Raw genomic sequence first — 27,741 nt, 5'->3', positions numbered from 1 at the left:
TGGTAAGTAGTGGTGTTCATGATCACTCTTAACAGGTGCTCAGGACATGTAGAATCTTTAAAAAATAAAGACCACCCGCCATATTTAAAAATGCATCCATCTAATCCAACATCAGTTTCACCCTTCTTCCCTCCATTGGAATTACATGGCACTGCATGTGGTGAAACTTCTGTAGGGTTGCGTGAGCATGTCATGTTTTTTCTTTCCAGCTTGTCATAGCAACATTGCCCGAAAAAAAAAACAAGGAGAAAAACAAGAAAGTCAGACTTCTTTTCATTGTGATCAAGGGTCTGTTGTTTTTTCATTTACTAATGGTTCAGGTTTGGATTTGGGGAGCTCCATCACAAGATAATTTCAATAGCTGCTGACTACATAGGTTAGCTAAATATACGTTTGCTAGCTAGCCAGGTGACCAACCAACCATAGGTGACAAATTTTAATGCCTCTGTTAATGTAGCCTATCTTGTGACGGAACTCATGTAGGCTATACGCGTGATTACGGCGTATAGCTACAGGTATCCTACGCTGTCTAGCGTTTGTCTGTTCGGACTGTAAACTGCTACGGGTGCAGTGGTGCGAGTCAAGAGGATGCAGGTAAAAATGAATACAATTTATTAAACAATGTGTAATGCAGAGAGGGATGTTCCTGAAACCAGTTTGAGATGACTTGTTAATGGAAGTATTTAATCAGCCAATCATGTGCCAACAACTAAAGGCATAAAAGCAAGGTCAACAGGCATGCAGGTGTGGTCAAGAGGTTGAGCTGTTTTTCATACCACATGTCAGAATGGGGAAGAAATGTAATCTAAGTGACTTTGACAGTGGAATGATTGTTGGTGCCAGACAGGGTGGTTTGAGTATCTCAGAAACTGCTGATCTCCTGGGATTTTTACAACAGCCTCTAGTTTTTGCAGAGAATCCTGCAAAAAACAAAACATCCAGTGAGCAGCAGTTTTGGAGGCAGGTTAATGGGAGGTCAGAGGAGAAGGGGCCAGACTGGTTAAAAAAAAAAGTGTTTGTCATTTAGTCTCACTTAGAGCGGATACCAGACAAGACAAATGTAAACTTTGCCACACCCAGCTAACACGCTCCACAGCACTGCAACGATGCTAAATAATGAAAAACGACACTCGACACTGACCGACTGATGAATAGCAGCTCCTCAAGGAACTTGAAATTGTCCGCTCTACTACCCATCATAAGGGGGGCTTTTCTGTGACTTTATGTTCTTAGCCACATTATTTGCTGGGAAAACTGTAGCTTCATGTTGCTAAAATGTTTACAGAAGACTAAGTTATCAAGAGATTTATGTGAACCTTTGATTTATCAATTTCAAAGTTAATTGAATTATTTCATTGGTGGCATGGATGGTGCAGTGGGTAGCACTGTCGTCTCACAGCAAGGAGGTCCTGGCTTCGAATCCCGGTCGGCCGGGCCCTCTCTGTGTGGGGTTTGCATGTTCTCCCCGTGTTCCTGTGGGTTTCCTCTGGGTACTCTGGTGTCCTCCCACAGTCCAAAGACATGCTGGTTAGGCTGATTGGAGAGTCTATATTGCCCGTGGGTATGAGTGTGTGAGTGAATGGTCTGTGTGCCCTGTGATGGACTGGTGATCTGTCCAGGGTATCTTCATGCCTTTCGCCCAATATATGCTGGGATAGGCTCCATCCCCCCATGACCCTGTTCGGGACTGATATGCAAACCTAACCTGTAGGCTATTGGAGCAGTTGACAGCATCCAATCTTGTTATCGTTGTACTATATCATTATTTTGTCCTGCACTGAACACAAAAGGGGAGAGAGAAAAAAAGATTGCAATCGCAATATTGTTCTGAAAAACCACAATTAGATTTCCCCCAAATCGTCCAGCCCTAATAAATCAGCACTATTAGGCATTTCACCAATTGTCTTCTGTAGCCTATCCATCCACTTGGAGGTTTGACGCATTGTATGTTCAAAGATCCTCTTCTGCATACTGTGTGGTTACTTGCATTACTGGCACCTTCCTCTCAAGTTTTGACCAGTCTGGCCCTTCTTTGGCCATCATTAACGTGCGTCTGCCGGCAGAAATGCTGCGCACTGGACGTTTAGTTTTTTGCACCATTCTCTGCAAACTCATAAGGGCTGTGCATGAAAAATCACAGGAGATCAGCAGTCTTGAGTTCGCAGAGAAATGGAAATAACCACACATTACAACAATGGTATTCGGAACAGCATCTCTGAACACACAATGCGTTAAACCCCTAAGTGGATAGGCTAAAGCAGACCTAAAAAGTCTAAAAAGTAAATAAATAAAAAATGTTGGCGGAATGGGCTTGGGCTACCCTTGCGATAAGGAAATTCACTGATGTTGTATTTGGGGAAGGAAACCCATGAACAAATAAAAAGTATGACACAGCATAAACAATATTTGATCAGTTCATTCCCCACCAAAAGGAAAAATACTAGTTCAGGCAAACATCAGCAACCCATACGCACACCGAAGGGCGGGAGCCATAGTTCTCACGGTTTTATATATTACATTACATTATTGGCATTTAGCAGACGCTCTTATCCAGAGCGACATACAGTTGATAAGACTAAGCAGGAGACAATCCTCCCCAGGAGCAATGCAGGTTAAGGGCCTTGCTCAAGGGCCCAAAGGCTGTGCAGATCTTATTGCGGCTACACTGGGATTAGAACCACCGACCTTGCGTATCCCAGTCATTTACCTTAACACTAGGCTACTTTTAAAACTCAATGTTTTGGGAAACAGGCTGATTGGAGAGTCTAAATTGCCCATAGGTATGAGTGTGTGATTGAATGGTGTGTGTGCCCTGCGATGGACTGGCGACCTGTCCAGGGTGTATTCCTGCCTTTCGCCCAATGTATGCTGGGATAGGCTCCAGCCCCCCTGCGACCCTGTTCAGGATAAGCGGGTTCAGATAATGGATGGATGGCTGGATGTTTTGGGAAACTGTTCAACATTTTACAAGTGCCTAGATCAGCTGTGCATATAGACTGCAAGGCAACACACACCCATTCAAACTATGGTATAAAAATCTATTTATTCAGACTCGTGACTGAGAGGAAAGGTAAGGAGCAACACGACAGGGCATGGGTTTAAAACCTTTATTGCACAGTTTGAGCGTATTCACACAACAGGGGCACACGTGGTCAAAGTAAGAGTCTCCAGAGCCACTAGACGGGAGGGGAGAGAATGGAAGAAAAGGTTAGTCAAGTTTAGCAAGATGAAGCAGTGCAGCTTCATCATTACCAATTCTTTGCCAGCTAGAAGGTCAATTAGCTCATTAGTGCCAACACAAATACTCCCAATAATGACTAAATATACAAAGAGCCTTCATCTACCGCAAAGTCATACAAACACTACCATGACCAATACGGGTACTAATCTTTCCCCATTAACAGTACATTCATAAAGCAGGATGTTGGATCTACCTCAGTGGTGGACCACACTGATCAAACTAGGACCCAAACAGGCAGAGGAGAGCCAGGGCCCAACCGTAAGGTACAGGTCAGTTTGGAAGGGAAAACTCAAACTATGCTCAAAATGTAGAGAACAATTCAGTCCAATTTTATCAGGCTCTGCATTTATGGACACAATTCAGGTTTGCAAAATGTGTTCTGTGCATTTGTAAATCCATTTAAAATTTGTATTCTGCATTTCCAAATCTTTCTCAATAAATTTGTAAAACTCTAAATTGTCCATTTTAGGATAATTCTGCCAGTAATGCAACAATACAACACAGCCTGGCTGGGACCCAAAAGATCCAATAACCAAGCCTAAATCTCCAGCAGTCCCTGCCATGATCATAAGCCTTAAAGCAAATGCATTAAGTTTCAACTGCTTCGATCACACAGAGATCTATGCATTACACTATGTGCTGCCATAGCCAGGTCACTAACAAGCGCAAAAAGAGAAGAGATGTGTGTGTGTGTGTGTGTGTGTGTGTGTGTGTGTGTGGGTGTGGCAGAAATTATTTCGACAGGGTCAGTCGCAGTTGCTATAGCTTCTCGGGCACCTTTTAATACGATAAAGTTAACCGCAAGATTATTTTTTCCCTGCTTATATAATGCATAATACTGATATAAAGATGTCTGTAATCAGTAAACATAGTGTGTTACATACACCAATCAGCCACAACATTAAACCCAGCTACTTAAACAGTATTTTCATGATTAAAAATGCTTTAAACTGTCCATAAACTTGTCTATAAACACTTAATATGTCGTTATGTGATATGTGTACTTATTTTAGCAGATAATCATAAGTGAATTGCATTCAAAGGTTACATTTTGAAATGAAAATGGAAATATTGTAAGCTTATTGGACCGGGAGGTGCATTGTTTTGTTATTTAAATATCTTGGTAAGTAGTGGTGTTCATGATCACTCTTAACAGGTGCTCAGGACATGTAGAATCTTTAAAAAATAAAGACCACCCGCCATATTTAAAAATGCATCCATCTAATCCAACATCAGTTTCACCCTTCTTCCCTCCATTGGAATTACATGGCACTGCATGTGGTGAAACTTCTGTAGGGTTGCGTGAGCATGTCATGTTTTTTCTTTCCAGCTTGTCATAGCAACATTGCCCGAAAAAAAAAACAAGGAGAAAAACAAGAAAGTCAGACTTCTTTTCATTGTGATCAAGGGTTTGTTGTTTTTTCATTTACTAATGGTTCAGGTTTGGATTTGGGGAGCTCCATCACAAGATAATTTCAATAGCTGCTGACTACATAGGTTAGCTAAATATACGTTTGCTAGCTAGCCAGGTGACCAACCAACCATAGGTGACAAATTTTAATGCCTCTGTTAATGTAGCCTAGCTTGTGACGGAACTCATGTAGGCTATACGCGTGATTACGGCGTATAGCTACAGGTATCCTACGCTGTCTAGCGTTTGTCTGTTCGGACTGTAAACTGCTACGGGTGCAGTGGTGCGAGTCAAGAGGATGCAGGTAAAAATGAATACAATTTATTAAACAATGTGTAATGCAGAGAGGGATGTTCCTGAAACCAGTTTGAGATGACTTGTTAATGGAAGTATTTAATCAGCCAATCATGTGCCAACAACTAAAGGCATAAAAGCAAGGTCAACAGGCATGCAGGTGTGGTCAAGAGGTTGAGCTGTTTTTCATACCACATGTCAGAATGGGGAAGAAATGTAATCTAAGTGACTTTGACAGTGGAATGATTGTTGGTGCCAGACAGGGTGGTTTGAGTATCTCAGAAACTGCTGATCTCCTGGGATTTTTACAACAGCCTCTAGTTTTTGCAGAGAATCCTGCAAAAAACAAAACATCCAGTGAGCAGCAGTTTTGGAGGCAGGTTAATGGGAGGTCAGAGGAGAAGGGGCCAGACTGGTTAAAAAAAAAAGTGTTTGTCATTTAGTCTCACTTAGAGCGGATACCAGACAAGACAAATGTAAACTTTGCCACACCCAGCTAACACGCTCCACAGCACTGCAACGATGCAAAATAATGAAAAACGACACTCGACACTGACCGACTGATGAATAGCAGCTCCTCAAGGAACTTGAAATTGTCCGCTCTACTACCCATCATAAGGGGGGCTTTTCTGTGACTTTATGTTCTTAGCCACATTATTTGCTGGGAAAACTGTAGCTTCATGTTGCTAAAATGTTTACAGAAGACTAAGTTATCAAGAGATTTATGTGAACCTTTGATTTATCAATTTCAAAGTTAATTGAATTATTTCATTGGTGGCATGGATGGTGCAGTGGGTAGCACTGTCGTCTCACAGCAAGGAGGTCCTGGCTTCGAATCCCGGTCGGCCGGGCCCTCTCTGTGTGGGGTTTGCATGTTCTCCCCGTGTTCCTGTGGGTTTCCTCTGGGTACTCTGGTGTCCTCCCACAGTCCAAAGACATGCTGGTTAGGCTGATTGGAGAGTCTATATTGCCCGTGGGTATGAGTGTGTGAGTGAATGGTCTGTGTGCCCTGTGATGGACTGGTGACCTGTCCAGGGTATCTTCATGCCTTTCGCCCAATATATGCTGGGATAGGCTCCATCCCCCCATGACCCTGTTCGGGACTGATATGCAAACCTAACCTGTAGGCTATTGGAGCAGTTGACAGCATCCAATCTTGTTATCGTTGTACTAGATCATTATTTTGTCCTGCACTGAACACAAAAGGGGAGAGAGAAAAAAAGATTGCAATAGCAATATTGTTCTGAAAAACCGCAATTAGATTTCCCCCAAATCGTCCAGCCCTAATAAATCAGCACTATTAGGCATTTCACCAATTGTCTTCTGTAGCCTATCCATCCACTTGGAGGTTTGACGCATTGTATGTTCAAAGATCCTCTTCTGCATACTGTGTGGTTACTTGCATTACTGGCACCTTCCTCTCAAGTTTTGACCAGTCTGGCCCTTCTTTGGCCATCATTAACGTGCGTCTGCCGGCAGAAATGCTGCGCACTGGACGTTTAGTTTTTTGCACCATTCTCTGCAAACTCATAAGGGCTGTGCATGAAAAATCACAGGAGATCAGCAGTCTTGAGTTCGCAGAGAAATGGAAATAACCACACATTACAACAATGGTATTCGGAACAGCATCTCTGAACACACAATGCGTTAAACCCCTAAGTGGATAGGCTAAAGCAGACCTAAAAAGTCTAAAAAGTAAATAAATAAAAAATGTTGGCGGAATGGGCTTGGGCTACCCTTGCGATAAGGAAATTCACTGATGTTGTATTTGGGGAAGGAAACCCATGAACAAATAAAAAGTATGACACAGCATAAACAATATTTGATCAGTTCATTCCCCACCAAAAGGAAAAATACTAGTTCAGGCAAACATCAGCAACCCATACGCACACCGAAGGGCGGGAGCCATAGTTCTCACGGTTTTATATATTACATTACATTATTGGCATTTAGCAGACGCTCTTATCCAGAGCGACATACAGTTGATAAGACTAAGCAGGAGACAATCCTCCCCAGGAGCAATGCAGGTTAAGGGCCTTGCTCAAGGGCCCAAAGGCTGTGCAGATCTTATTGCGGCTACACTGGGATTAGAACCACCGACCTTGCGTATCCCAGTCATTTACCTTAACACTAGGCTACTTTTAAAACTCAATGTTTTGGGAAACAGGCTGATTGGAGAGTCTAAATTGCCCATAGGTATGAGTGTGTGATTGAATGGTGTGTGTGCCCTGCGATGGACTGGCGACCTGTCCAGGGTGTATTCCTGCCTTTCGCCCAATGTATGCTGGGATAGGCTCCAGCCCCCCTGCGACCCTGTTCAGGATAAGCGGGTTCAGATAATGGATGGATGGCTGGATGTTTTGGGAAACTGTTCAACATTTTACAAGTGCCTAGATCAGCTGTGCATATAGACTGCAAGGCAACACACACCCATTCAAACTATGGTATAAAAATCTATTTATTCAGACTCGTGACTGAGAGGAAAGGTAAGGAGCAACACGACAGGGCATGAGTTTAAAACCTTTATTGCACAGTTTGAGCGTATTCACACAACAGGGGCACACGTGGTCAAAGTAAGAGTCTCCAGAGCCACTAGACGGGAGGGGAGAGAATGGAAGAAAAGGTTAGTCAAGTTTAGCAAGATGAAGCAGTGCAGCTTCATCATTACCAATTCTTTGCCAGCTAGAAGGTCAATTAGCTCATTAGTGCCAACACAAATACTCCCAATAATGACTAAATATACAAAGAGCCTTCATCTACCGCAAAGTCATACAAACACTACCATGACCAATACGGGTACTAATCTTTCCCCATTAACAGTACATTCATAAAGCAGGATGTTGGATCTACCTCAGTGGTGGACCACACTGATCAAACTAGGACCCAAACAGGCAGAGGAGAGCCAGGGCCCAACCGTAAGGTACAGGTCAGTTTGGAAGGGAAAACTCAAACTATGCTCAAAATGTAGAGAACAATTCAGTCCAATTTTATCAGGCTCTGCATTTATGGACACAATTCAGGTTTGCAAAATGTGTTCTGTGCATTTGTAAATCCATTTAAAATTTGTATTCTGCATTTCCAAATCTTTCTCAATAAATTTGTAAAACTCTAAATTGTCCATTTTAGGATAATTCTGCCAGTAATGCAACAATACAACACAGCCTGGCTGGGACCCAAAAGATCCAATAACCAAGCCTAAATCTCCAGCAGTCCCTGCCATGATCATAAGCCTTAAAGCAAATGCATTAAGTTTCAACTGCTTCGATCACACAGAGATCTATGCATTACACTATGTGCTGCCATAGCCAGGTCACTAACAAGCGCAAAAAGAGAAGAGATGTGTGTGTGTGTGTGTGTGTGTGTGTGTGTGTGTGTGTGTGTGTTTGTGTGTGTGTGTGGCAGAAATTATTTCGACAGGGTCAGTCGCAGTTGCTATAGCTTCTCGGGCACCTTTTAATACAACAAAGTGAACCTCAAGATTATTTTTTCCCTGCTTATATAATGCATAATACTGATATAAAGATGTCTGTAATCAGTAAACATAGTGTGTTACATACACCAATCAGCCACAACATTAAACCCAGCTGCTTAAACAGTTTTTTCATGATTAAAAATGCTTTAAACTGTCCATAAACTTGTCTATAAACACTTAATATGTCGTTATGTGATATGTGTACTTATTTTAGCAGATAATCATAAGTGAATTGCATTCAAAGGTTACATTTTAAAATGAAAATGGAAATATTGTAAGCTTATTGGGCTGGGAGGTGCATTGTTTTGTTATTTAAATATCTTGGTAAGTAGTGGTGTTCATGATCACTCTTAACAGGTGCTCAGGACATGTAGAATCTTTAAAAAATAAAGACCACCCGCCATATTTAAAAATGCATCCATCTAATCCAACATCAGTTTCACCCTTCTTCCCTCCATTGGAATTACATGGCACTGCATGTGGTGAAACTTCTGTAGGGTTGCGTGAGCATATTACGTTTTTTCTTTCCTGCTTGTCATAGCAACATTGCCCGAAAAAAAACAAGGAGAAAAACAAGAAAGTCAGACTTCTTTTCATTGTGATCAAGGGTCTGTTGTTTTTTTCATTTACTAATGGTTCAGGTTTGGATTTGGGGAGCTCCATCACAAGATAATTTCAATAGCTGCTGACTACATAGGTTAGGTAAATAAACGTTTGCTAGCTAGCCAGGTGACCAACCAACCATAGGTGACGCATTTTAATGCCTCTGTTAATGTAGCCTAATCTTGTGACGGAACTCATGTAGGCTATACGGCGTATAGCTACAGGTATCCTACGTTGTCTAGCGTTTGTCTGTTCGGACTGTAAACTGCTACAGGGTGCAGTGGTGCGAGTCAAGAGGATGCAGGTAAAAATTAATACAATTTATTAAACAATGTGTAATGCAGAGTATAACTTTTTCATCCTTGCCAGTTCTGGAGATGGTTTTTAGCCTTCTGTACGCCTACCAAAGCAGACTTTGAGATAAAAACGGACACACTATAACCGTGTTTTACTTTCGTAATGGAAATTGCCATTTGAGCTCTAGCAGTGTTCTGTTAAATTAAAAGCAAACAGGCATGTTTTTTTTTTTTTCATTCTGTGAGAATGAAGCAATTAGAATGCATCAATAAAATTCACTCGTAGGCTGTTTCTATAGCATCTCATGAAACAAGTTCCCCTTGGTTTTCTTTATTTAGGCATTTATTTTCTTTGTTCTACATTTATTTAAACAGGAATACCAAATTGATGTCGAAATCCATTTTGGGGGTCCTGAAAACGGGTCACTGAAAATTCAAGCACTTGTTAGCCTATTGTTGCTACAGTTGTGCATGGTGCTATTGTTCATTACGCGCACGAGATCTGATCATTTTATTCTGGGTATTTAAAAAACGGATTTCTTTGCGTGACTACTCCGCCACTTCAGCGAGTATTGTCTGCTATATAACACCCAGCATTAATGATCTCAGTAATCGGTCATATTTCCCCCTTAAAATTCACCAGAAATGAACATGTCCTAGCTGCTCTTTTAAAAATTATGCCTACATAAAACCAGCATGACTGTTAACAAGCAGGGCAACTAGTTATTTAAGTAGCCTACGTAATTCATGCATGGATGGATTTATTCAACCAACAGTTTCCAAATGGCATATTTATTACCAATACATTTGTTACAGATGTTACAGTGGGAAATACTTGTTTACCAATGCGGACACTCGATAACTGACATATGAAGCGGCATATGGCATAGGCAACGTTTCACTAGGGTTGCCACACGTTTTGGTTTTCCCGGGATTGTTCTCTTTTTTGAGCGACTGTCCCGGAAAATGAAACCGGATTCTTCTACTGCTATTCTGTTTTTTCCTCTTTACGTTTAGATATCCAATCCCGTGTCTGTAAACAGGTAAAAATTATTAAAACACAGCGACGATTGGCCATATGCCTATAGTTATTTTTAATTGGTAGCAGAAATACGAAAGTTTACCTTATCACCTAGCAACTGCTGGACTGTCAGTCTGGCTCGTGCATTCATTTCAACGACTCCACTGTGGGAAAGTTCAGCTAGCTACTAGCCTAGAGGTAATCGCCGAATACCTTATTTATTTATTTATTTATTTATTTTGTCGGTTTTATAAAATGGGGGGGGGGGGGGCGAGGAGGACGAGATAACAAAATCAGACAAGCAACCAGCAGCAGCAGCAAAAAAAAATAACGATAGACAACGTACAACTCAGACTGGGCAAAAAGAGAGCACTTTTCCGAATGGATAAGTTAGGCCAACCCAAGGAGACCCGTTCTCCGCCACATATATTTTGTGTCCTGCCAAGATCTTAGTTAGATATGATTATATGGACATCTCCTGGATTCCCCCTCTGGTTGCCACAGAGTGCATCTACGTCAGACAAATAGAGGTAAGAGAGGCAATAGGGAGTCCTACCACTCCTACCACTTTACGTTTAGACATCCAATGTCTGTAAACATGTAAAAATGAGCAGACACAGCGACGATTGGCCATATTCCTATACTTCTTTTAAATTGGTAGCTGAAATACGAAAGTTTACCTTATCACCTAGCAACTGCTGCACGGACTGTCAGTCTGGCGTGTGCATTCACATCAACGACTCCACCGTGGGAAAGTTCAGCTAGCTACTAGCCTAGCTACTAGCCTAATACTTCTGATTTATTTTTTATTTATTTTGTCGGTTTTATAAAATGGGAGGAGAGACGGACGAGTAGGACGGGAGAACAAAATCAGACAAGCAACCAGCAGCAAAAAATAAATAGATAAAATAAAAAATAAAAAGAGAGCATTTTGAATGGATAATGGCGCGTCAAATGTCCCGGTTTTTCACAAATCAGATGTGGCAACCCTAGTTACAGTACACGGTGTTGAGATCGGACACATTGGGATTCTGGGATTAGCCAGGTCTAACTGGTCAGCCAGCCGTTTCAAAACCTAGCTCAAGGTGGATCTTTGCTGAGTGACGTCACGTTCGTTCCGCCATTTTGTTGACTCCATATGGCTCTGGCAATGTATAATCCGTCTGTTCTGTGATCATTTCTGTATCAAGTACCTAAGAACAGTGTGTGCGAGCCCTTCTAACATGGTGGGTGGAGATTTAGATGGAAAGCCCAGAAGTTGCTGGGTCACTCATTCTGGTTAAATGGGTGGTTCATCATTTTCTTATACATGTCTTTTGGCCCAACAGTGACAATTCTCTGAAATGCCATTTTGTAGATTTGCTTAGTCCATAAAAATGGCTCCACCAATCATAATTTACACAACAACTGGTAACCCGTGGATTTTGTAATATCTACTGTAATATCTCAACATGGAAAAAATAAAGCAATCATTTTCAAGAATTACCATGGTAACCTTTCTTGGAAAGAAACCGAAGTCTTGGAAAGTGTTCTAGAACACTATTCCCTTAACAGTAGTGATCATTGCATCAGCAAAAGACTGAACAGGTGAGAACATTCAGTTATGAACATTCTAATCACATATTTGTGATATTACATTTTAAAAGCATAAAGATATCGCCTCAGTAGTCTTCCTTGCATTAGAAACCTGCTAACAAGCTAAAACACCTAATTGGTTGCATAAAATGGCAGTCATGAACTGGGTAAAGGGGACTTTAAGAACCTTACTGCAAGTGTGTGGATGTACACATCCTCATCATTGAGTACATCATGCATTTGACAGTTAGGTGCACATTGCACAGGTGGGATGCAGAATTAACTGTCAAGTGCATTTGGAATAATGACTGATTACCACACAGCATTCATCAAAGCAAAACAACTTAATCACTCACTGTATACAATACCCTCTGGGAGTGGAGCACACACAGGATGAGCCTGCTTTACTAAAACTACCTCTTCTAAATGCTTCCAGTCAGTCTCCACCCACCCCACTTTCCTTCCTTGTTTTACTGTTGAATCATTGTCCACCAGGTGACTGATTTACTGTTTCATCGCATACCAGCACCCCCTGCTGGTCAACTGTGTACCTGCAGTGACGCAGAAAAGTGGCGAAAACTCACAATAACTGGTGTGTGAGGGAGTCCAGTGGGGTGTGTGTGTGTGTGTGTGTGTGTGCATATGTCCTGTCTTTTCAGAACAGAGGCACTGCTCTGGGGAACATTCCAGAGGTGTTTCAAAGTAACAAAGCTGACAAATACCCAGGAGGGGAAAAAAAATCTGCTAAATTCCTGTGTCAGCTCAAACAGTCTCTCATGGTGCTCAGATCTTCCAGTCGGCAGAACTAAGCCTACATGACGATATTTACACTGTCAGGTCTTGAAGTGAAAATATGTAAGTAGGTCAACATTTTCTGTAAGATTAAATGATAAACGCTATGGCTTGCAGTTCCCCTGCCTGTAGTGCAAGGCAAGTGATGATGTCACAACTTTATAGAACTTCAAGAACTTCCCAAGAAGTTGTTACTGATGAAATAGGTGCATGGACACTCTGTTCACAGATTAAATATGACTACCCTTGAATAGACTGCAATTCATCACAGATGCTTTGCCTAGGCCTGGGATCTCAAACCCACTTCCTGGAGCCTCACTTCCTGTGTGTACTGTTTTTCTTTTTCATCCGTTCCTGCGCTGAAAGTGCTAAAGTTTGATTCACTAAAGAGCCTACATACCTTGTTTCCGAGGTCTAAACCGGCTGCAAATTGGAAGGAATAACAAAACCAGCACACTGCAGGCCTCTTGGACTGGGAACCCAACTGCCTGAGTCAGATTTTCTTTGTGTCCTGCCTGGGATAACGTCAGAGGCAGTTTATAGACATTTTATAAATAACGACTCAAATCTATAACCGAATGACCGATACGACTTGTGAAGTGTCCATACTTACGAACTTAACAGCAAAAACGCTGGAATGATTTGTCTGGAAGTAGTCTTGTGTACACTGCTATAAAATGTCCACTAGGTGGAGGTATCATTCACATTTCAGTTCATGTTCAGTTTGTGGCGACCCAACTTTGAATCGGATTAAATAGATTTATAGGCATCCACAATAAAGTGAAAATCTATGGCTCTATTACCAAAGATCATGGTCTAAGCCACATATACGGTTAATAAGAAGGTCAGTCTCCATTTTGTAATAAGCGCGTGTACAAGACATCATCATTAACATTATGCTTGTTTCCGATTCCAGATCATTTCTTCGATGTTAAATTCCGAAAAAATATAAAAATTCAAATGTACGGCTTGTGTCTGGATAGTGACCATGCTGATATTTAAACCTACAGGTTCAGATTTTTGGTGATTTACAAAGAAAAAAATCTAATAAAAAAGGAGCTGGTTCAATGGCTTCTTTATTTGTTACTTTCAGTAAACATCCAAGAAATTATTACCTCTATAAATTCCAGGCAGAGAATGAAAGATTCATGTCCCCCCACCCAAATACAATTAAAAAACCTAGTTAAAAAAAATGTACAACACAACTCCATCCACTCCGTACATAGTGATGGATGAGAAGAGTTGAGAAACTAGGCCCTCAGGTGGGGAAACAAAATGGAGGGAACAAGCGACAGGTTTACACTTTTACAGGAAGCCAGTTCTGATGAAAGCGACATTATGATGAGGAGGCTTCGTCTGTGATGTCAGATGTGGGAGGTTCCAGTTCAGGTGCAAGCTGGTCTTACAGGCCGCTGGAGGAAAGGGGAACAGGAATAAAGACCGTGATGAAGAGCTCTGAACGGACCTTTGACACGGCCTTTATTTGTGCAGTACTGTAAGCACGCACAGCACACACACACAAGCACACACATGCACACACACAACACGCACACAAGCATGCACACACATGCACACACACAAAACACACACACACACAAGCGCACACACACACACAAGCATGCACACACGAGCACACAATCGCCCACAAACTTGCGCACATTCTCTCACACTCTCCAGTGACGGCTGGGTTCTTTGACCCAAACAAGAACAGATCACAGCAGTGCAGAAGCTTGACTTAAATGGCACTCCAGGCAGGGTCACAGACAGAAAAGGGCCACAGTGTGACAGATGCATGTACTGTCTCTCAAACACAAAGGCAGTAACAGTGTACAAACAGCACAGCAATGTATTACAGCACTTTGCAGTGAAAGAATCGCTGAGCAGAGATGAGAAGTTATGACTCTGATTCTCCACCACAGCAATAACAATAGTGTGGAGATAACCAGGCCCTGCAGCAGGAGTGGCCAGCCCCTTAGCCCCCCGGGGAAGATTTTTGGGAACCCCCACGGCCCCTGCGGAGCACTCACCAGCGGGAGAAATCGCCGGCGTGCCAGGACCCGATCACCTCGGACACGCTGACGCTGGAGGTGCCAGCGGCGGAGGTCAGGTCGTCCTTGGCGTTGCCGTTGAAGTTGCCGCAGGCACCACACACCTTCCCGGCCAGGTGGACGGCCACGGTGACCCGCACCTCCTGGGTGAAGTAGTATGTCACGCGCAGCGAAGACCACCTCTCCACCAGAACCGCGCTGTCGGTCACGCGCACGGACAGGTCCTTCGCCGGGGAGCCGGGCAGAGACAGCTTCCTGCCGTTAGCCTGCGCGGGGAGAGACCATGCGTGAGGTTCTGCTCAGGGCGGTCACGTAACTGCAGACATCAGAGCTCCGGCATTCAATACCCCAGGCTTAATTCAGCCTTGCCCCTTTAAGGTGTGAGATCACAAATATGAGTGTTCCAAACGTAACATTCTAACGCTGATGTAACAATCAGTGCTGGTCACTGAAAGCGCAGAGTTCTAGAACACTCCAGCGTTCACAGAGATAATATACAGCACACTGTCTTCTGGGCTGTATATTAGTATTCTAGCTGCCAACCATGGTATGCTAGTTTGTAAGTTGATGTATTCTTCAAGAGTTCCGATTGTATCTGTATGGTCACACTAGGACTCAGAACCGTACTGTCCTCTTGGGTCCTCTTCACACTTGTTCCTGTGTTTGATCTGCACTTCATTGTACGTCGCTCTAGATAAGAGTGTCTGCTAAATGCCTTGTAAAAAATGAAAGGGGGGGGTTCACAGGTAATTCACCACTGCTGGTTTTTGCACCTGCTTGTTGATTTTTTTAAAAGGTCTAAGCAAAAATAAAAAAAACAAAAAGGGCCATCACCCTCCCCCTGCTCCACATATGACCTAAAGCTGCAGTTCCCCTCTCCACCCCCATGCCCCCACACCCACTCACCCAGGCCTCCCGCCGGTTGTTGACAGAGACGACCGTGTCCTTGAAGAAGACGTAGACGGCAGCCGCGGTGGCCCGCCCCCCCTTCTCACACAGCCGTACGTCCACCACCACGCGAAACCACTGCTCTGACTGCAGGGCGCAGAGCGAGGCCATCTCGAAGGCCCCGTGCCAGTCTGTGCCCCCCGCCAGGCCGTCGAAGGAGCCAAAATGGCCGCCGGGCTTGATGGAGCAGTCGCCCTCTTTGGGGTGGCAGCCCCGGACCCCGTCCCGCACGCGGCACGTCTCCCCGATGCCACACTGCTGCTTCTTACAGAGCACTGCCCCCGTGGGGTAACACGTGCACACCGACTCACAGCCCTTACTCACGACCGACTGGCCAGACTGACAGACAAAACAAAAACATATTAGTACATTTTCATTCATAATATAAATAACCATTATATTTAAAACCTTTTGAGGTTAAGTTGCATTCTACAGCTCTACAACTTATTAGAATGTTCTGATCTGAACATTCTAATGATGATGTAACAATTACAACTGGCAACTGAGTTCTAGAACACTGACTTAGAATTCTGGAAAAAACATTCCAAAAAACTATTAAAAGGGTTAAAATACAACATCAAATGGCTAGGCTAACATGATTAAATCTGGCTGTCTGAACAGCTACTAAGTAATCTGTCTTTAGCTCAGCACAGAATAGTGTTGTCTATCTTCTATCACTTGAGTAAAATGTGTTACTTTGTGGAGTGATGGACCACAAAGCGATGAGTGAAGCAATCAATAAAAGTTGGTGGGAACAGAAGAGGCGAGGGAGGGATAGAGAGAGAGAGATCCACCTTCATATATCTGCCCTCATGGATGCACCCGCAGGTATCCATGGACACACACTTGTCGCCGTCGGAGACGAAGCCCGGGTCACACTGGCAGCCCTCAAAGCAGGTGCTGGAGCAGGAGCCAGGGCCAGCCAGGCTGGCACAGGTAGTGCCACACGTGTCCGCACACACCTCATAGTGACTGTGCGCCGGGCACGGGGCAGCTAGAGAGAGGGAGGGAGGGAGAGACAGGGGGAGAGAGAGGGAGGGGGAGAGAGGATGGAGAGGGTGGGAGGGGAGATGGAGGGGATGAGAAAGGGAGAGAGAGGGAGAGAGCGGGAGGAAGGGAGAGGGAGGGAGCGGGGAGAGAGGGAGGGAGAGTGGGGAGAGAAGGGCAGAGGAGGGAGGGAGAGGGGAGAAAGGGAAGAGATTGTTCAGAAAGAGTGAGACAGGCAGAGGCCAAGAGAAAGGGTAGAGAGCATGAGAGAGAAAGACAGATAGCGAGAGTATAAGAGACAGTCAGAGAGGGTGAGAGAGAGAAAGAGTGACACATTACAGTTTTCAGAGAGAAGGCCATGGGTAATTAGGCCTACTGAAGAGTGAAGTGTTCTTCATCCACACTAATCTGTCCATATTACAGCCACACAGACACATTATCCTCAGTGCCTGTGCAGGGAGGAGAGAGGGATTTCAGGGGAATGTACCACGCCCCTAGCACAGCTCCTCAGGACTTTGAGTCAGACTGAAAGGGCTGTCCGATCCCCCTCTGCCCACAGGACAGGGGCGAGCCACAGGGCCACATCACGTTTGGGGTTTCATGAGCCCTTGGGCTCCTAATTATTTAATCGGGAGGAAAAACTGATTCAGTTCTGTTCCTGTGATTCATAGCCCTGATTCAACAGGGATTAAAGATCACAGGATTTCTGTTTCAGAACTCACCGACGCCAATTATGTGCTCAAAAAACCTAAATCCTATTCACTTGACTGACCAAATCGTATTATTTAACCATTACTCTGCATGTGTGGATTGTGAAATCCTTTGGACAGAATGACCCCCCTCCTCCCGCACCCCCCAAAAAAAGGAAATGAGCAAAAACTACACAATGGCCAGCATGGCTAGCTCTGTCACCTTTTAGAACAAGGGTGCAGAAATTGGCAATTGGTAATATAGTTGTTAATATGAATGAATTGTTGTACAAATACATAAATTATGCATGAAATTAACCTTACTAAATGTATTTGTTTACTACTAACTCATGAACTTACTTGCATGAATACTTGTATATTAGCAAACCATAGGACAAACTCATGATTGGTTAACCATCAACAAATAGATTAAATGATTTTTTTTCATTCCATTATGAATGTTGTTGACCAATGTTGTTGTTAACATGAATGATGTACAAATGCATAAACAATGCTGTACAGATGATTTTCTCAGTAGATAGTCTGTTAATTTGTTAGTTCATGCCGATTCATGTAACCGCATTGTGAAGTGTTAGTGAACCCTGCAGAGCCCCCTGGTCAGCGGCTCAGAGCACGCGCGGGTTCGGGGGATGGGACCGCGAGAGACTCACGGCAGAAGGAGGTGGTCCTCCAGGCGTGGATCTCTGCCCCGGCGTGCTGGCAGGCGATGGCGTAGGCCTGGACGCTCTTGCACAGGGTCCCTCGGTCACCGTCCAGGGCGCAGACGTCGAACACACAGTGCTGCAGGTAGGGCTTGGGGTCCACCTTGGTGTGGCAGGCCCGGAAGGGCCCGGTTCTGGAGCTGATGATGCCACAGGAGTCGGGCTTGCTGTGCTTGGCCGCCTCGGCCCGCTTGCAGACGGGACACTGCCCCCCGCAGCCCGCGCACTCCAGCCCCGACAGGTCTGCGGTCCAGGCCTTGCCGAAAGCGTCCACGCTGGCCACCCGGCGGCCGTCCGGCAGACGGAAGTCGTCCCTGCTGTTGCCGTTGTAGTTGCCGCACAGGCCGCACATCCTGCCCTTGTAGGTGGAGGGCACCACCACCTCCACGTAGTACACGGTGTCGTACAGAACCCGCAGTCCGAAGTCTGTGCGCACCAGGATGTTCCGGCCCTCTTGGGTCACTGTGATCCGGCCCTCGTCCAGATACAGAGGCAGGTTTGTCTCCTCGTCGTCCACCTGGACCGACACAGAACCAGAAACGTGTGCGCACTCACGGAGGAACCTGACCAAGGCCACCGCCATCATGTCAACAAGGCTCTTCACTCTACAATAGACTCTCCAGTCTCACTTTTATAGAGAGAACAACCTGAGCTGTTCAGGCCTGAATCCAAAGAAGCCATGGCAGACATTTTCCTGGTCACTATATTTTGTCAGTGGCTCAAAAACTCGGTGCACTTCAGCTGTGCTCATCCTCTGCATTCATTTTTCATCTTTTTTGATCTACGGGATAGGCCATTTCCTCTACTTGCTCTCCCAAGCATGTGTCAAGTTATTTAATGCTGTTTTAGGTCAGACAGCACCTGTTGTTCCAATGTTGTGGTAAATTTACATATTGCTTACATCGTAAGCCAATGTTGGGTCAAATTCACCTATAAATGGTAAATGGTTGGCATTTATATTGCGCCTTTATCCAAAGCGCTGCACAATTGATTCACATTCACCCATTCATACACACACTCACAATCACACACCAACGGCGATTGGCTGGCTTGCAAGGCCCCAACCAGTTTGTCAGGAGCATTTGGGGGTTAGGTGTCTTGCTCAGGGACACTTCCACATGCCCAGGGTAGGAATCGTACCAATGTCGCCCCATAAGGCATGTTAGGCTAAATTCACATATCACCTAAAAGCCAAAGTTGGGCTGAATGCACACATCACTTATATCATTAGCCATTGTTAGGCTCCATTCACGCATAGTATCACTCACTCGGCCAATTAGGTGGAAACCATGGGAGCTATAAAATCGCAGTAGTTATTATTCTAGTCTCTGGTCTGGTGTCTGCACCCTGTATCAGGCGCACTGCAGACAAGGGTGTGAATGTGATTAAAGGGTTTCAGAAATGATTCCAGCTTTATTTGAAAATAAAACGCATTACGGCCCTCTTAAAAGCCTGTCCTGAGGGCTCGTGTTTTCGGCAATTTGGATTTTACTTTAATCACGTTTTCTTCTGAAAATAGGCTTGTACCACTCTCACATTTAAAAATGAACAGCACTTCCTGAAATAAGAAGTGAATATATTAATATATTATCTATTATTTTTCAGTATATGGCTAAAGGGGAACTTCAGTTATTCCTGATGTTGCTCCTCACTTTAAAACGATTTCTCTCACTTCTACTGTGTGTCACATGTAAAACTTTACCCCACAAGAACATACACGTTCTTCAACTGAAGGGAATGAATAGTGGAGATTTAGTGCAGTCTTGAATTATGTCAATTTGTATTGTATGCACATATTATTTGGCCTGGAGCTGACAAAACAAGACTCCAAATACTAGTCATGTCTTAGCTATTGTGATTGTGACAATCAAACCAGAGCAATATTGGATTAGTCACCATTACAGTATTCTCCAATTCATAAGACAACTTGTACAATAAGAGAAGAGGATAGTCGATATAGATGCATAGATGTTAACATCTATTCAAAACAGTCTGACAGGTCTATATCATTGTACATCAACTGACATCATCTGTTATGCCACCTCGTGACAGCCGCTATGTCACGTGTATGACAGTGTTACGTCAGCCTTTTGCCGAGGGGTTGCAGTAAAGTGTTACCGATTTTTCTGAGGGGTTTATTTTGACAGGTCATGTCAGCTATTTTACAGGTAGGACAGAACACACGGTTTTGAGTGGGGTTGTCGATCCCCTTTCAAGACACGAGTAACTCACGATGACTCTCCAGCTCATGCCCTGCTTGATGGTGATGACGTAGCTGTAGACCACCACCGACACCTCCTTGGTGACGGCCACCCTGCCGTTGCCGTACTTCTCGTTGCTCTCCTTCACCACGAAGGGGACCAGCCTTTTCCCGTCTGTGTCACACACCTCGGCCAGGGTGTAGACGCAGGTGCCCTGGGAGCGGGGGAAGACCAACGACCGGGTTAAAATAACAGCCTGCGTCCCGTAGCAATGTCCCGAAATATTTCAGCTGACACTCCCCAAGAAACAAAGCAGGTGATCCGATCACGATTTGGTTTCTGCACTACTGTGCATCGCAAAAGCAGTAAATAATCAATAATCCTGTAGTCAATAATGTAATCTGCAGCATGCATTAAAGAGAGACTGAAAGCAGATGTATATGCAGCTCTGATGTGTCCAGGCAGTTCCACTCCAGGCCTGCAGAGATGAGGCTTAGTCATCTTTCTCTTTTCAACGGCTCTTTAGACCAGTACAGAACTGAGGACCTGCATAAGAGGCCTGAGATTCTGGTGCAGGAGCCTACGATTCCTGCTGAAAACTCCACTTTAAACTAGCTGGCTAAAACTAGCTGGTCAACCTAGTTTAAGTGGAGTTCGCTCAATAACTGCAACTGTAACACCTGTGTTTACTTTAGTCCCTGCTCTGGGTTTTACTCAGCACAGTTATCCAGCCTCAGTAGTCCTGCTTTGTGAAACAGAGCCCGGCTATGACCAAGACCAGCTCAGAATCCCAGATGGAGTTACCAGCAGCCACACGGTGCTTTCGGACTCTAATGAAGTCTATTCCAGCAGTGACTGGCCAAGGCTGGAGCATCGCAAACCCGACCCCAACTCTCGTACCTGGAAGTCGAAGCGGCGCCCGTCGAAGGAGATGTAGTGGGGGTCTCCAGAGGCCACGCACTTCCCCTCCCCCTCGGGGTGGCACCCGCCCACCCCGCCCACAACCTTGCAGGCCTCGCCCGCGGCACACTTGAACTTGTCGCACTGGATGGCGCCGTTCTCGCCGCACTTGCACCGCTCCTGGCACTGGCCGCGAGGGTAGAAGACCTCGCACTTCTTGTAGTAGCGCCCCCCGTAGGTGCAGCCGCACTCTGCCAGCGGCACGCAGGCGTCCCCGCTCAGGATATGGCCCTCGTCGCAGCGGCAGCCCTCCCGGCAGGGCAGGGAGCAGCGCGTGGGTGTGCCGGCGCAGGTGGTGGCGCAGCCCGGGGAGCAGAGGTGGTAATGGCTGTTCTTGGGGCAGGAGGCCGCTGCACGAGGTCAAAGGTCACAGGTCATTCTTCTGTGTACAACGCTGCCCCAGATGTTAAAACTTTCACATTAATGTGTGTTGTTTTTAACCCTTAAAAAAAGCTAATTGGTTTCAGCAGGGGGACACAAAGGTTAAAGGTCATTCAGCAGAGAATAAGTGCAAATATCTCTGAACTTACATGGCTTAAAATCAGGAGAGCAACGAAAATTCTCAAAGATTCTCAAAACGAGAATGCTAAATATATTATCGGAAAATGAATATTCATGAATATTATATCTACTGATTATTACTTGAATATAAGAGGTCAGGATTAATTCAGAACACTTTCATAACTCTCAGTCTCAAGAGCACCATATGGCATTCAAGCATAACCACTGTAAAATGCAAATGGCACACTCGACCTTGTACCTTTCCATCCAATCAAACTGACTGCTACAATATTGCTTTGAACCCTACTAAATGTTACTTAACTTTCTACATTTTTGCAACCAAAGCCAAAACCCTTTAGGATCTGGTCGGCACATATTGTGCTACGGCACATACTTGATATTGGACTGAAAGGCTTAAAGAAAGCGCCTCAGTGCAGTGTGGGAGCCCACTGCTGGCCAGACGGGGTACGGCAGCAGACTCACGGCAGAAGGAGTCGCTCCTCCAGCACGGCCACGCCCATGCTCTGACACCGCTCCACGTACGCGGCGATCGCCTGGCAGACGGCGCTATGGTGGCCCTTGAAGTGGCAGGCATCGTAGGCGCAGTCCTCCAGGAACGGGGCGGGGTCCAGGCGGGCGTGACAGTCACGGAAGGGCCCGGCCTTGTCGGCGATGATGCCGCAGTAGCGCTGGGCACGGTAGGGCTGGAGCTGGGAGCCGGAGCAGGCCTGGCAGAGGGGCCCCGTGCAGCCGGAGACACAGCCAGGGACCGTGCCCACCCTCCAGCTCTCCCCCAGCTGGGCCTCGCTCCCCGCTGCCTTCCCATCGCGCAGTGTGCCGTCGTCGCCAGGGTTACGGTTGTAGTTGCCGCACAGGCCACAGACGGCGCCCTGGTAGGTGTTGGGGAGGGTGACCGTCACCACGCTGTTCCAGTCGAAGGTGACGCGCATGCCAAACGCGGTCTCCAGCACGGCGGTCCAGCCGCTGCGGAACACCTGGAGCCTCTCGCCGTCAAACTGGAAGGGCATGGAGGTGAACTGCCCATCCACCTGGTCACAGAGACAGAGAGAGGGAGAGAGAGGGAGACAATCTGTCCTCACTACACTACATTACATTACATTTAGCAGATGGTTTTATCCAAAGAGATGTTCAACAAAGCGCATACCAAGGTCATAGAACAAACTACGACTGTAAATCAGGAAAAAATCTATCTGACTATTACCGACAGTTGAAAAAAAAAGATTTTCACAAACATTAAAAACAAAATTCTTCTTTCAAGCAAGGCGTGTTTTGGTTAATGGCAAGGTTAGAAATGATCAGGGGTCTGCAGGGGTGCTCTGCAGGAAGCTGGAGAGATGAAGTGTTGCAATGTGCAGCTGACCCAGGCCTGGTTACATTAGTCACTACACGCTTCACTAGTCACTCTGCCTCTCACCTCCCGCCGTAACAAAACCACAGAACGGCTGGAGTCTGTGTGGTAAGAGACCATCGCAGATTAAAAAGGACCACCAAAGAGAGCCGAAAACGTTTAAATGTTTCAACACTCCCTTTTTAACAGTCTGCACAGAGCACAGAGCAGATGAAGCTGTTCGGCCCTTAAAAAAAGGTGCAAATTAATCATTTTAATATTTCAGCAGCTGCTTCCATTTGGCCAGACCCCTGGAGATTCCATTTAAATAATTATCAGCCAAAGCAACCCCCCTGAGGTGCCTCTTAACAGACCATTCAAATGAGTCTCGCAAAACAAGTGTAGCCTCAGCGATTTTGTAATTAGGAGAAAATGGCGGAACCTGTGATCGATTAGAGGAGGTTAAGTAGGTAGCAGACACAGAAAGGCTCTCTCACCAGGATCTTGAAGCGGTAGTCCTTGCTGATGGTGACGGTGACGCCGTACACCTTCACCGTCACCACCTTGGTGTAGGACACGGCCTTGCTCCCGCGGTGGTCGTTCTGCACCGTCACCTCGAACGCGGCCAGGCTGGGGTCCTTGGAGCACAGCGCCGCCAGCTGGTACACACAGGTGCCCTGGAAGTTGAAGCGGCGCCCGTCGAAGGTGAGGTAGTGGGGGTCCCCGGCGGCCGAGCAGGTGGAGTAGCTGAGGGGGCGGCAGGCCCGCACCCCGCCCTCCAGCGCGCAGCGCTCCGTGGCCTTGCAGCCCTCGGGGCGACACACCACAATGCGCAGGGCGGCGTCGCACACGCACAGCTGGTGGCAGCCCCCATCGGCCCAGAAGCTCTGCCCCGGCTCGTAGTAGCGGCCCTGGTAGGAGCAGCCGCACGCCTTCTCGGGCACGCACTTCCCCGCGCTCAGGGCGTAGCCCTTGTCGCACGCGCAGCCCTCCGAGCACAGCGCCTTGCAGGCCGGGCGGTCGCCGTCCGTGAACGGGCAGGTCAGCGGGCAGGGGCTGGCGCACTCCTCGTAGTGACTGTGGGGCTGGCAGCTCATGGCTGCGGGAACAAGGAGCACTTCAGCGGATGGGATTTACACCCGCCGTTTTGATTGTGGCTGGGATGATTTCCTACTCTAGCAGCCATTTTGGCAGGTAACCGGCCAGGTTGCGTTACTTTGTCAAAGGTGGCGTGGCTGTTAATTGTTGAAAATGGATGACATTTTAGAATCGACTCTAGACAGTGGGTGAAAAAGCTTCATTTCATGCCCTGCTGGGATTAGGACACCAGGTGGGGTAAATCCCACATTAACTCAGTCCAGTAAAAAATACAACCAATAAATTCAATGAAAAATCTTCAGAGAGCAGATATTTGAGTTCTTGGCTATGACAGAATTTGTAAGGTCAACATGCCAGCTATCAGAGATAAATGTGGATATTACTGCCAACATTTCTGAATATATCACTTTCTTCCAAAAGGCATTCTGCTCCAAATAAGTAGTAACTAAAACCTTCTGTGTACCATTTCAAGGACTGACATTAAAAAGGAAAACAACCATCCTACATTTCACTTCTCCGTTGAATGGAGCAATGAAAGAAAAACTGGCTCTCATTCCAATCCAAAAGCTTTTAGTTGAGTTTGTGCTACAAATACTCAAACTGAATGTGGACAGTCTTCCTGTATTACCCCCCATATGAATAATTGATGACACTGCACTTGAACCCCTCGCCATAAGGCTGACATAACACTGTTATACACATGACACAACAGCTGTCACAAGAAAGCATTACAGCTGATGTCAGTTGATGTCAAATGACATAAAACTTATACTTTTATCGGTAAATGTTAAGAAGGATGTTGATTAACGTTGTTGATGTTGAAATTTACAGATAAAATTATGACGGATTTATATCATTACACATAACCTGACATCAGCTGTTATGCCATTTGTATGAGAGTGTTATGTCAGCCTTATGGCGAGACGTTCAAATAAAGTGTCCCCAGACGCCCCAGCACTCACGGCAGCCGAACTTGGTCCTCCAGCCCTTGATGACGACCCCCTCCTGCAGACACATCTCGCTGTAGGACTCCAGCGCTTGGCACAGCATCTTCTTATCACCCTTGTGCAGGCACATGTCGTAGACGCAGTTCTCCATGAAGGCCCGCGGGTCCAGCTTGTCGTGGCAGCTCTTGAACACGCCGTCCACCTTGTTGGTGAGCGCGCCGCAGAGCGCCTCCGTCTCGTAGAGCTTGCGCTGGTTATGGTCGCAGGTGGGGCAGCCCGCCTGGCACTGGTCCCAGCAGTTGGGGTCCTGGGGGTCGGGCACCCTCCAGCTCTTGCCCCAGTCGATGACGGAGGCCACGGGCTTGCCGGCGGGGTTGTGCAGCTCGTCCTTGCGGTCGCCGTTGAAGTTCCCGCACAGGCCGCACACGCTGTCGTAGTAGCTGCTGGGGAGCTCGATGACCAGCTTCCAGTTCCAGTCGTAGGTGACGCGCAGCCCGAAGTTGGTCTGCAGAACCGCCGTGCGCCCGCGCTGGGTCACCGTCACCAGGTCCCGGTCCATTTGGAGGGGCAGGTTCTGCACCTCGTTATCCAGCTGGGAGACACACAGGGTTGCCACGTTCCTTCAAACTCAACTCATATTTCTTTATGATTATTATTATTCCTTTTTTTAAACGAATGGTCTCATTGAGATCAAGACCTCTTTTACAAGAGAGACCTGTTCCACAAACACAGAAATCAACAGACAAAGATTTATCTCAGACTACACATTACCCATTACGTCAAGCACAGACAGAAAAAGTCAGTTTAGTTGTGTTGTATTAACAGAAAAGAAAACTGTCAGTTACCTCACAAGGCTTAATAATATATGGCATTTTATAAATATTAGAAATTAAACTCTTACTGTTAGTAGTGGAAAGAAGACCTTATGACCTTATGTTATAAACGAGGGAAATGTCTTATAAATTAATAACGAAAGCTGAGAATATTGAAGCCACTCGTCTCCTCTAGTAGTCAGACATATTCTGTCTGAATAAATTATATCTCTAAAAAATGTGAATTCCTTTAGACCCTGAATGAAAGGAATACAAGTGCTCAAGTGTTCAGAGATATCCCAAAGAAAACTGCCTTCTAAAACATTAAAACCAGTTGAAAGGGATTTTTGGATTTGTTCCAGTCAAACATTTATGTTCATGCATATTTGGACAGGATGTTCATTTTCCAAAACAAACTGCACAACTAAAATATAAATAAAATCAAGCCTATGCATTTCTAAAAACAAGTGCATTAAATGAACATGCATTCTTGACTGGATTCATTCACCTGTGACCTGTACATAACTACTAGAAGTAGTAAAAACCTGCTATGGCAGGCCTGTAGCGTAATGCTTTAACATTGCCATTTATCCCATTTCCAGGTGCTGATTGATCAAAGGTATGAACAATCAATAGACATTCTCAATAATAATGAACTTTTCATTTAAATATGTCTGAATTATTATTATTATTGTCATTTTTTATTTTGATCTACACTTTTTTCTTGATTAGAGCAAAATACACCTTAATTTTCAGATGCTACGTGTGTGAACCAAACACAGAAGACTCCCATACATCATGAACATACCTATCAAAGAGTTGAAATGGCTGAAACCAGGAGAGAACGTTCAGCAATAAATCCAAATCCCAGCAGGCCTTCTCGACACACTACTCATACTGAATCTCAGGCTGATTTACATTGCAATACAGTACGAGTAGTATTCCAGGTATGTGGTTTTGAAGGCAGCCATTATTCCCGGAATAATCACGTCAGAGGGCGTCGTGTCTCTTGCCCTTACCATGACTCGGCCGTACTGGTGCTTGACCAGGGTAAAGGTGTAGCCGTAGACGGTGACGTCCACCTCCCTGACGAAGGAGACGGCGGTGCTGCCACGGTTGTCGTTGCGCTCCTGGATGGAGAAGGGCACCAGGCCGGCCACGTTGGCCCCGCAGGTCTGCGAGACGGTGTACTTGCAGGTGCCCTGGAAGTCAAAGTTGAGCCCGTCGAAGGTGTGGTAGTGGGGGTCGCCCCAGGCCCAGCACGTCCCGTGGTACTGGGGCACGCACACGGCCTCGCCCTTCTCCACCCGGCACGTCTCCTTCACCCGGCACTTGGCGTCCTTGCAGGGATCTGAGAGAGAGATTACCACCTTTACGCCAGATCGCGCGTTTTCAGCCTTCGGCCATTTGTTAGGAATGAATACAGTGAAACATTCGGAAGCTGGCGCCACATACATTGAGAGAAAAAAGCGAGTCTCTTCTCGTTCTGCTCGTTAAATATTTAATACACAGATCAGGTCTCGGGGAGCTGCAGCTTTTCTGACACATTTTTAATCATTTAATTATCTTTTTAAATCATTTGATGATTTATTTTGCACACAACTGTACAGTCTACTGAGCACTGAACCAGTCCTCTTGACAATAGCAGGGGTAATCGGTGTCTGACAACACTTTCGTACTAATTTCGAAACGCTGACACATTATCACGACATAATCAAGACAAGTGTCAAATCTCAGATAGCACACAAAGACAAGGCTACTTTTCAACACAGGGC

The 27,741-nt window shown here is 45.6% G+C and overlaps 1 pseudogene; it reads right to left on the bottom strand.

The window, feature by feature from the left end:
- Nucleotides 1–13,764: 13,764 nt before the first annotated feature.
- Nucleotides 13,765–27,741, bottom strand: part of LOC133136536 (IgGFc-binding protein-like) — a 29,578-nt pseudogene continuing 15,601 nt past the window's right edge.

The sequence above is a fragment of the Conger conger genome, chromosome 1, assembly GCF_963514075.1.
Source record: "Conger conger chromosome 1, fConCon1.1, whole genome shotgun sequence".
NCBI lineage: Eukaryota > Metazoa > Chordata > Actinopteri > Anguilliformes > Congridae > Conger > Conger conger.
Note: the sequence above shows the minus strand (reverse complement) of the source record. Positions and strands in the feature narration are given on the sequence as shown.